Source organism: Diabrotica virgifera, chromosome 2 (assembly GCF_917563875.1).
Source record: "Diabrotica virgifera virgifera chromosome 2, PGI_DIABVI_V3a".
Lineage (NCBI taxonomy): Eukaryota > Metazoa > Arthropoda > Insecta > Coleoptera > Chrysomelidae > Diabrotica > Diabrotica virgifera.
The window spans coordinates 221,249,638-221,262,283 of NC_065444.1; the positions used below are offsets into that span (position 1 = coordinate 221,249,638).

The 12,646-nt window shown below is 33.0% G+C and overlaps 1 protein-coding gene across 2 annotated transcripts in view; it reads left to right on the forward strand.

The window, feature by feature from the left end:
• Window positions 1–12,646, forward strand: part of LOC126880386 (CREB-regulated transcription coactivator 1) — a 375,806-nt gene that overhangs the window by 214,795 nt on the left and 148,365 nt on the right. The window lies entirely within an intron of this gene.

Consider the following 12,646-nt stretch of genomic DNA (forward strand, 5'->3'; position numbering starts at 1 on the left):
ACTCTGTTTTTGTCCTACTAAGTTTTAAACCTTTTTCCTCCAGAGCTTGTCTTCACTGTTCCAGTTTTTGTTTTAAGTCTCTTTCACTATTTCCTATTCGCTGTGAGCCGATGAGTAGAGGGGATTTGACAGTTTTCGCCAGCGCTGTTAGTGGCAGTTTTGTGCATTGAATTTGAACAATTTTATCAGAAAAGTATGAGTTTCAAACCGCGAGAGAGCGCTACCGACGAAACTCACACCCAATAAAAACAGAGGTAACCTCTAAATTTCACATAAACTTCTTCTTTTTCTCAATGGCCTCTTGCGTAAGCAGTCATCCAGTCGCATGAATTTATTTATAAAATATTAAAACTATAATGAATAAAATAAAAAAAAAAACTAATTACTTTTACTATTAATTCTGTGTATTCGTTCAGTAATCAGGTTACAATAATATTTCAGTTCATAATTTGTGTTTTTCTAGATAAATATCTATTTTTCTCGTTTTGTATATTTCACATACACCAATTTTATCAGAAAAGTTACAAGTTTCAAACCGCGAGAGAGCGCTACCGTCGAAACTCATAGCCAATTAACACTACATCATCAGCATATATTAGGCACCATGGAATGCTACCCTGTAGTTTCGCTGTTATCTAGTCCAAAACGAGAATACAAAACACTTCAATAAATTAACTTTATAAAATACGTTCACGGGATAATAGCCATTACATAATATATTTAACAGCTTTATAGAAAACTTAGTTTACGGCAAAATTCAAGAATTGTATGCGAAAGCTACTGTCTTCGCTTTTAACCCGGCATTGGTCGCTAGGTAGATTATTACGCGAGTGGTCGCGCGTGAGATGTCCTCTCACATATCCAAATTTTGCCTGTTTTTACAAAATAAAATTTTTAAAACAGCTTTTAAACTTTTTTTATTAACTAATAATAAGAACATAATAATATAACATAATATAGATAATAATACATAATAAAATAAAAAAATAATCCGAATTAAACCAATATTAATCAATCTCCGTATCTTCATAATTTACGGCACAGCACACAAATATAACAAGAATGCTCTGGAAAAATTGATTGATGACAATAATTACAATCTTTTTTACATTATTTCAGGTTTTAAGTGCCAAAATAAAATTAATTTTTGTACACAGTCGGTGGCGCCTTTGGTCGCTTGATAAGAGAATCTCTCACATGGAGCGCATTGACTCAGAAATCTGGTGATACTACGTCAACTGAGTCACTATCTGAGCGGACGAGTCTATTAGATTGTCGAGAAAGGATAGTTAGGAGACTAAAAGGAACCTCAGCGCGTAGAATTTCCCAGAAAAAAAGTTGTGCGCAATTTTCTGAAACCGTGAGAGAAAATCTCATATAGCGACCACTGTCGGGTTAAAACGCCTTTTAATTTTTATGGATAGGACAATCTGATCAAAAGATATCGAGTTTTTACGGTCCGCGTCGAATTGAAACAAATTTTATTAAAAAAATTGATTTCGCGCGCGTAACGATTCAAAATTTCCGTTTGCTTCAAGCGTTGTTTCTTGGAGAACGGTTCATTCTACATAAAAAGTGCTAATGACATTTTTGTTCAAATTTATCTCATCTACATTTCTTTTTTGAAACTTTTTTTTCTACGGCTTACAGTTTTTCGGTAAATCTATGTTTTTCCTAGAGATGCATCAAGTCAAACTAGTTTGATTTTATTCAACAAACTTGACTTGACTTGAAAACCAAACTTTTTTTGTAAAAAAGTTTGACTTGACTTGATTTCAATATCTTTAGGTTTGACTTGAAATCAAACTTCTTCAAACAGTTTGAAGTTTGAATATCATATTGCGCAACGTGTTTATATCCAATTCTAATTGAGAGCGTATACCGACTTTTGTTTTGACTTATTTGGATAGGTCTCAATCTGCTACTCCGCAAATTAGTTTGTAATTCATATTATTAAGAAGTATATGCTTGGTTTGTTTATTACGTTCGTTTTAAAAGTGTGTGCTTTGTGAAATAATATCTGAACCTGAATATTCTTTGGCTCAAATAAGTACCAGATCAAATTGAGTCAAATTTTGAAGGTATTCCCAGTGCAAAAATTAAGAGAAAAAATCTGCATACTTGTATTATGTAAAAATAAAGAACAGCGTTATAAAATGACAAATAGTGAACTAATTCTTTAAGACGACATTGCAAAGTCGCAAAAAATTCATTAAACCTACTCTATCAAATATATAGTATTTTGTTGTTCCTTCATAAAATTTTGTTAAGGGGCCGTGCAAGTATTACGAAACGCAATTTTTGAAGCTCTTACAACCTATTTATTCCATCTGTATCTTTTCATCTTTTGTTGTGAAGAAAGGTCCAGCTATTTATTGCAAACACGTGTTACTATGCTTGATCTGGTTAATACAAATTTTAAGATTTTTTCACTTGAATACTATTGTCCTATTGTAACATGAGCGGAGCATGAGGAGGCAATATAATATAATTCAGGGGTTCTATGTAAAATATAAACGAAAGTTGAAAAGTTGGGAGATTGTGATTCCGTAGTTTTTTTATTTAATTTAAAAAGCAATGTTACGTAACGCGCTGTTCGAACCCCCCATCATTACGCGACGTAACGTTTTACATGCCCCCCTACCCCAACTTGCGTTACGTAATGCTTGAAAGCTTCCAAAGTAGATTAAATTACACTTGGTATGGTAAAAAAACTATCCAACGAATTCTTTGTTTCAATCTAGTACATAACTCTCAAATATAAAAAAGTTATAGCGATAAAACGAAACTTGCCAGCAAGCAGTTCTGAGCATACAGGAATCATTTTCAAAAAATTTACCCTATTTTGATTATAATCGCCTCCTGTATCAAGATACTTTTATGTGGCACTCATTGTATTATTAATTTTCTTATCTTAATTGGTAACTAACATGTCAATCTCGACAAAAAAGTATATCTACTAAATAAATTATTTTTCAAACTCTTTCAAACTAGTTTGACAAACAGTTTGAATTTTCAAACCAGTACGATTGACCAGTTTGACTTGACTTGAATTATTTGTCAGAAGGATTGACTTGAGTTTGACTTGAAATTAAGTCAACCTCAAGTCAAGTTCAAACATTCAAGTCAAACTTGTGCAACTCTAGTTTTTCCTTTCCCCCATATGAGGGGTGGCTTTAGACGGAAGCCGGGGGTAGCAGTGACAAACTTTGTTGCATCCTTTTTGGGGTCTCATAATTTATATTCTCAGCAAAATGCATCTTGTTTTCCGTTTTCATTTTTTAAGACTTTTTTATCTGGCAGTATTCTTAAACTAAATACATAAATAATTCTCTTTATTAATTTCTATCAACAACTGGTGATTCATCGAAATGTATTTTCCTTATTAGCATATTAGATATTAGTTTGGGTATTTTAATTGGCATAAAATGGTAGTTTGGTTTTATTACATAATAAAATAATTGTCGTTATTTGCGCGTTAAAGATACATCCGCGTTTTTCTGTAAAACCCGTCAAAATGAATATGGATGGTTTTGGAAATACATATTTCAGCAATTCACCTAACAAAATATCCAGGTGCGAAACCTTTTGAGTGCTGCTATTTGGTTGCCACATTGGGGGCGTAGAACACCGGAAACCTCAGACACGAAATAAAATTACTCGACAAAGTCATATCATATTATCTACGAGGCTTGTTCAATTAAAGCTCATATTTAACCCAGTAGGGGAGTGCAATTAGAACGCAAACATGCATTGTTTCGGAATAATTCAAACAAGCTTATATGTTTCTAAAACTTTTTTTGTTAGTTTATATATGTTACAGTTCAAGTTGATTCTCAGTTAGAGTTGACTAACTCCAACTGAAACGAGCAGTAAAAGTTGATTTTAAAAATTTAAATCAACTTTTACTAGTTGGAGTTGACTCTTCCTGGATCGATTCAGTAAATGTTGATTGTACGAGAATCTCAAGTGCATTTTTGATGAGTGTGCGTTTCTTTGTTTTGACCGTTTCAACTACTTATTAGTACAGTATGTAACGTCGCCCCCGTTAGGTAAATTATTCTGATTCGATTTTTTGCACAAACTTACTCAAAGAAATACATCCGTATAACAATCCTTATAACAAATACACAGAGTGTCACGCGGTACCCCGGTCGAAAAATTGTTTAACCAATTTTTGTTAAACAAATTCACAAAAATAATTTTTATCTACTCTATCTCATATTATGTAAAGTGTAAAGGTTTTATTGTGTGAAAATTGTAAATATACATAGCAGTACATGAAGGGTTTAAAGTGTGTAAACAATGTATTTTAAACGGGTTTTACTTTTTCGCACTGTTTTTAGCACACTTTCATATAATTAAACATCCTTAACTTTCGCCTTCGGGAGGAAATCAGACACGCCCTTGCAACGGCAACTGAAATGCTCACAAAACAGCGACCACGGAAGCAAAGATGGATGACAGAGGAAATATTGGATTTAATGGATGAAAGAAGAAAATGCAAACAGCACAAATCAATGTACAAAGTATTAAATAGAACCATTAAACAAAAAATAAAAATTGCAAAAGAAAAATGGATAACAGAACAATGTGAAGAAATCGAAAAGTTATATAAAAAAACATGATGACTTCCATCTGTATAAGAAACTCAAGGAATTCACAGGCACGACATACTCACAAGGACCAAATACTCTAATCAACGCAGAAGGCAAACTGATTTCAAGCCCTGAAGAACAAATAAACATGTGGGAAGACTATATAAAGGAACTCTTCTATGACATCAGAGAACCTCCTACATTAAATACCGAAAACGACGAAGGTCTTCCAGTACTGAAGTCCGAACTGGAATATGCTCTACGTCAACTAAAAAACAACAAATCTGTAGGAAAAGATTAAATACCAGCTGAGCTATTGAAGTTAATCAACGAGGAAAACTTAGACCTTCTTCTTGGACTCTTTAATAATGTTTACAATACAGGGAATATCCCTAAAATATGGCTTGAATAAGTCTTCATACCACTGCCTAAAAAGAAGAACGCCAAATTATGCCAGGACTTCCGCCTTATAAGTCTATTTTCTGAAGCTTTTCTTGCGTATCATACAGAACAGAATATATTATAAAAAATGTGATGAGGTCAGCGGTCAAGAACAATTTGGCTTCAGGAAAGGTATGGGGACACGAGAAGCAATATTCTGTCTTCAAACTCTGGCACAAAGATACAAAGATCAGCAATCAGACCTTTTTATCTGTTTCATAGATTTTGAGAAAGCGTTCGATAGAGTGAAGCACAAGACCTTGATAGAAAGATTGAACGACATCGGAGTCGACAAAAGAGATTCTAAAATTATAGAGGCTATTTATTGGAATCAGACAGCAATCATAAAGACCAATGGTAATACGTCAAGGCCAATTGAAATACAACGAGGTGTTAGACAGGGTTGTGTGCTATCACCCATACTTTTAACGTCTACTCTGAGGGAATATTTGCGAACTCTTTATCGCACTCTTCAGATGGAATCAGGATAAACGGTCAGAGAGTAAATAACATCCGCTATGCAGACGACACAGTATTAATGACTGATTCGGACCATAGTCTGCAGATACTGTTGGATAGGGATACTGAGAGTTAATAAACTCTCAGTAACTACTGAGAACGGGTTACTAATCGCGGCAGGTAAAGTAACATTCTTCTTTCAATACAACAAAGTGTTACTTTACTGCCAAAAATGAGGCCAAATGAGTACAATAATGAATGATTTTAGTGACGTTTGGCGATAAACAATGATTTTAAAAAATTCGCAATAATAATTTTTTCACTTCGTACAAATTTTTTTTTAGATATTTGGGGCTCTTTTACTCTAAAATTGACTGTTGTCGAGTTATTAGCGACCTAAAATTTGAAAAACGCCAAAATAACCATTTTCAAGGTTTAATAACTCGGTTAAAGATAATTATTGTGAAAGTCAAGCGAGCGGCCGTGAAGTAACGGCATAATCGCTGGTCTCATACGCCAGTGCACGTGGGTTCGAGCCCTGCCAAAGACAAACCATTTTCATTTACAATAATGACACGAGCCGTCTAACCGTGCCTCGGAGAGCACTTTAAGCCGTCGGTCCCCCTGGGCTAGTGTACATCGACACTAGTTACTTGAAACAGGGTTAAAGATGTAATTGGCGCCGGAACTGTCCGAAAGGCAAAAATGCCATACGATATTATATATTATGAAAGTCAGAAACTAAAAAAATCAAAGATTAAACCTACCTCTCTAAGATCCTGAAGAAATTTTCGTCATTATTTCATTAATAAGATATTATTTTTAATTATTAACAATGAGCGCTAAGCGTGTATTGAGGCGGCCGTCAATGTGAGTGCGAGTAAGATTTACCATTGGACGGCCGTAATGGTGCATCTCTTTAGCACTCACCATTGACGGCCGCCTAATACGCACTTAGCGCTCATTGTTAATAATTAAAGATAACAGCTTAGTAATAAAATAGTGACAAAAATTTCTGCTGGATCTTGTAGAGGGGGCTATAAACTTTGATTTGGTCACTTTCTCACTTTCATAATAATGGATTTTAACCGAGTTATTAAGCCTTGAAAATGGCTATTTTCGCATTTTTCAAATTTTAAATCGCGTATAACTCGACAACAATCAATTTTAGAGAAAAATCACAAAATACCTTTTTTTTGCTCAGAATAACCCAAATGATCTAAAAAAAATTATTCGAAGTGAAAAAATTATTTTTGTGAATTTGTCTAAAAAAAATTGTTTAAACAATTTATCGATCAAGGTACTGCCTGGCACCCAGTAGATTTGTTATAAGGACCTCTTTTGAGTAAGTTTGTGCAAAAAATTCGAATCAGAGTAATTTACCTAACGGGGGCGACGATATAGCCTAGACTAATTTGAACATATTCAGTAACATTTAATTTCTAGAATCGGCTGTTTGTGTGAATCAGAATCAACTTTTACTGAATGGCATTGGGAAGAGTATACTTTTCCTAGTTGGAGTCTACTTTTACTAGTAAATGTTGAATATAAATCTTCATTTTATATGTATAATCAACTTTTACTGAAACCAGCCGTTAGAGTTGACTCCAACTAGTTGGAGTCAACTCCAACTGGATAATCAACTTGAACTGTAACATATACATGTTAAAGTAAAAAGTTCTACTTGCAGATTTGGCCGCTAATTGTTTATTAATTGTTTAAACAATAACAATTGTTTTGTATAAATAATTTTAAAAATATCGTTAAATTCATAATTGTACTTTGATCAAATATGTTTCTATTTTGTTTTTGATTATGCTGAATCCGAATATGGCATTGCAATTTGAAAATTCTTATACAGAAGCTCTTATACAGTATGTCTGCGTAGCTAGGAACCACATGGAGAACTTTTTTATTATCAATTTTACGAAAAAAAGTTATTCTTAATAAAATGCTCTGGATAGTCAAAAATCTAAATGTTAACCATCAGATATCAAATTTTATCAATTTTATACGAGTTATGTCAAAAATATGAATTACGTTAAAGAGTAAAGTACCTTTATATTCCAGGATATCAAAAAATGATATTATGAAAAGTTGTTTGAAATTATAAACTATGTTTAAATATACAATTACATCATACTAATTGAAAAAAAAATCAATTTTTTCTCAAATTACGGATACTCATCATCATTGTATTACAATTATGATAACTATTTTATTATCACTTTTACGAAAAAAGGTTATTCTTCATAAAATGCTCTCCCTGGTCTAAAATCTAAGATACACTCATCAGATATCAAACTTTTTTAATTTTATACGAGGTATGTAAAAAATATGAATTTTTCTTAAGAGTTACGTGCCTTTATTATTCACAATATTTTAATTAGAAGGATGCAATTGAACACTAGAACATATTTTTTAATTCCAAACAACTTTTCTTAATATCACTTTTCGATATTGTGAAATGTAAAGGTACTTTACTCTTGAGTGAAATTCATATTTTTTGACATACCTCGTATAAAATTAATTAAATTTGATATTTGATGTTTGCATCTTAGATTATATACGATGCCGAGTATTTCAGAGAGAATAACTTTTTTTTCGTAAAACTGATAATAAAAAAGTTATCAATAGGTTCCAAGTTAAGCAGACATACTGTATAAGAGCTAAAAAAGTTTTTTTTACTGAACATTTATTATTGTTGAAGCTTATTATTAAATGTATTTTAGGTAAGTTTTACAGAAAAAAGTTTTGATCACTTTGTATCAACATTTTTTTAGCTGGTAATTTTCAATTTTTTTATTACATTTTTGTTATCTTTCTTAATTTTCTCAAAAAGAAGTAGTTTATTTCATTTCTAAAGTAAAATAATTTAGTGCATTTTAAAGACTACATCCTAAGCTTTAAAAAAGTACTTATAAAACTGTAATCGCTGTAAAAATCAAAAATGAATAACCATTTTCAATTTCGTTGCAAAACGAAAACACAGCCGAACCATATTCTAGTCCAATCAGAGAGTGCTGCAAGCACCCCTACCGGTTTCGAAACTTACTAGTCTCTCATCAGGAGGCACATATGCTGCTCTCCCTGATCTCCCTGTCTCAGACTCCTTAGTCTCAGCATCCGTATGGCTTGCAAATTGTAGAAGCCTCGGAGGTGTAACCAGAGAAGGTTCCCATTGTTTTCATTCTGGTGGGGTGTAGAATAGCATTATGTTGTTTTATATGCCATTAGAGTGAAAACTTAGTCTTTTTGTAATATATGTGTTCAAACTTGAGTAATACCGTCTTAAAGTGGTGGTAATTCTATAAAACCAGGAAGATTTCAAAAATTACATTTTTTGAGACGTCATATCATTTGAATTAAATTTTTGAGATTTTTTTTTAATGAAACATCATTTAGTAAGATGCTTGAAAGGTAAGTTGTGCAAAATTGAGAGTTTTATAAGAAAAATTGTATTAGTTACACATTTTTAAATCATTTTTAAACAAAATTCATGTAAGGCTCACTTTCCGCCCACATCGTACTTATGACCATACATTTTATTTCTTTCTGTTATAACCATATGATAGCTTAATTATTCTTCTTTCATGTTCAATTTGTAAAATTTCATTTGATCCATTAGTTAAAGAATTACATTAAAATAACTCAATCATACACTTCGCCGTACGCTAGTTTACAGTGCGCCAATGTTTGTGAGAAGGGTGACTTTAGCGTTATAAATAAAAAATTATAGAAGATATAGATTTAATTTTAGAAAATTCTTTATATAAGTTTTTTTTTGTAAAATTTTCTGAATTTTTCAATGGGCAAGTCAGTTTTTTTCTAAAATTTATATTTTGAGTCATCAAAAAAACATCTAATTTCGTAGTTCATTTGTTTAATAAAAAATGAAGCACACACTTCTCGAGTAGAACTTTTTGATATGTTGTTTATTAAACATGTCTTAATGAAATTACAAAAAGTTCTATCTTGTTTGATTTTTTCCGAAGTGAAAATCTATGTGCACTCCCCTACAGAAATTCTCTATTGGCAAATATATTACAAATAATTACCATTTAAGCCACCCATCATCAACCGATGTAAATCCTACTTAAAAAAATATTGTGGCTGTTTTGTGGAAGAAATCTTTTACGGCATTTTGTAATTTTCATCCGACTGAAAACGATTACGTTTTAACGCATTTTTCAGTGGCACAAAAGTGAAAATTACAAGGCGATAAATCAGGACTATAAGGTGGATGCGCTGCTATCCTCCATTTATTTGGTCATACATTTTCTTTCACTACTTTAGCAACCTAAGGCCGAGCATTTCCGTGTAGAAGAATGGCACACATGAACGTGAGAACATCCCTTGACGTTTTCGTTATATTACTTGATGTACATTCTGGGTACTGTAAACTAAGTCAAGTGTCCTTCATGGTGAAAAAAAATGTTAACAAAGAATGACTTGCTGATTATATTTGGACGGATTGTTAACCAAAAACGCCATTTTAAGCCACAATACTTAAAATCGCAGTCAAATACAAATGGTAGCAACTGAGCAGTGTGACGTTTACAAACATAACTAACATTGCAAAAGGTCAGTTGAGTGATTACAATCGTTTCCAAGGATAACCTGCCAAAGATGAGTTTCAATTGAACAAACGTACACTTCCCGTCATAAAAAACTGGTACACTTCTTTCCCAATGTAAACCTGTGTTCAGACTGGATACAATAGTTCGTGAATCACTTCGTTGTTGCCATAACAGATAACGGAATTGCATTAAATCTAAATACAAAAAAATGACGTTTAAAAATGTATAAAGGTTTTAGATAGGTATTATTTTTATAACTACCAATTGACCATCATTGAAGAAACATGGGAAAGCTTGGACGAAGATGAAAATGTATAACTAAATTTATTTCTCAGTGCCCAGAAGATTACAAGAAGTGGTTAATAATACTGGAGCTATGACAAAATATTAATATTTCAGCGGTTTCGAATAATTTGTAATACGTATATTTAAATCCCACACTTGTTCACTGTAAAAGTTATGCATATTGTATTAATTTCAAATCAATTTTTGTATTTTTTACGTGTGTTTATTCTAGTATCCCACAACTCCAGTGACGTGCGGTGACTTTTTCGAAAGAGGAAGCGACTCAATAAGGATATAAAAATATTTTCTTAAGGGTCGAGGCTCGAGCCACTTCCCACCTGATAACACTCTGATGCGCTATAGGTAGGGTTACCATAATTTATTAAGGCCAAATCCGGACAATGGTAGTCCAAGGAAAAAAAACATATCCTTGCCCTTGCCTTTTGACACCCCCAAAGTTTGACAAATTAGTATTATCAGCACAAAGGCAAACTACTTTTGAAGCAATAGAGTACTTAATACATTTTAAAACATGTTCTACTAAAAGATCAGATGTTTCACCCGGAAGTTCATCAAAAAATAAAAGTTTCACGTTTTTAGTAAACGTTTTCACATTTTTTTTAGTAAAGAAAAAATCCGGACATTTCTCATATCCGGATGCCATTCCGGACATGTCTTTCACATCCGGACTGTCCGGACGAAATCCGGACGTATGGTAACCCTAGCTATAGGGGCTCTCTATCAGCAAAGTGCTTATGTGAGACGTCTTGGGTACAATGACTCACACACTAAATCCTACCTCGATCAATGCGTGAGGCACTCTATTCCCGCTATTTCTAGTGACTAGTGACGTATCATAGATCTGTATTGCTAGCTCGGGCCTTGAGTCCTCGCGCCGGGCTTGGTTTCCTAAAGAAGAGTTCTATTTAAAAACAAATTTATATTCCGAGGCATTTTCCACAACACACAACTTTCAACAATATGACACTTATTTATACTTGAGGTCTATTCTCCTATTAACTTCTGATAATTGTTGAATGCAGTCTTTCAATGGATAATAGGGCTAACTTTCAAAGTCTGTCTTCGCTTGTTGAATTTCTTTTAAACTCTTAATTTGAAACTTTTAATGCATTTTAATACTGAAAAACTTCGTTCAACTGATGCACTTGTGGCTAGGATAGTTAGTACTAATTCACACAACTTGACCACTTCACACAGTGACTTGTTTAAACCAGTAGTTATAAAGAAATACCCAGATTTCTGGGTATTTCTTTATCACTAGTGTCAGTTGTTTCATAAACGACACTTAACTGAGAATGCAAAGCTGGGATATCAAAATTTTTTCATTATTTAATCGTAGTGAAATAAATTCCTCTGTGGGAAATTTTGATGAATTATAATTAGAAATATTAAGATTATATATAATTCTACAAATTCTAAATCGTTAAAATTTTGAAAGCTAGAATTCATTTGTTGGAGAATATTGTCAAAAGGTCTCTCTGTTGCCGACATTATCAATCTTCATTATTTTTCTTTCATGTTCAAACCCCACATTTTCAGTTTCGTCCCAAATATTTTTAAACTGCTCTCGTTTTTTAATTATCGTATTAATAATATCAATTTGTCTTATACAAAATGCAATGTCATTTGACTTCATCTGTAAAATGTCAAATAAAAGATCAGTAAAAGGAAAAATCTCTGCAAAAAATTTAAATCGAAATATTCTTTAAGCGAATGTATGTACCTAAGCACCCCTTAGCAGCAGTAACAGTCGGAAGTCGGAGCATCCCACTTTCGGAAGGCGATAGGACGATCGCTTCCAGGGTACCAAAATTCGCGCGGTTAGTGGGTGCGTTCATTGAACCCTGACCAATTTTTAAACGGGACAACTGCATGACAAGCGGCGATTTTGAGACGCGCTTCTGTCAGGAGTGGACCGAATAGTTGAATTGTGTGCATATCGAGTTCGTTCGTACGCGATTAATTTTTAATATTTTTCAATGCCTATTGCCTAGGTCCTAGGTAATATGTAGATTACCTGGATTAGGGAAAATTTTTAATTATTAAATATTAATTAATAATATATTTTCTTATATCGAAGTATGTATAGGGAAGCGGTGCTTCCCCCGCTTCCATGGACCGCACGCCTCTGCACAACTCAATAGAGTTTTGTATTTACAGTAGGTACAATTTACGAGAAACCAATCACGCTTCTCGATTTTAATTTAAACATAATAATTTAAAGGTATGTCTTAGTCCTGTCGCCAGGGGGGGTACAACGGC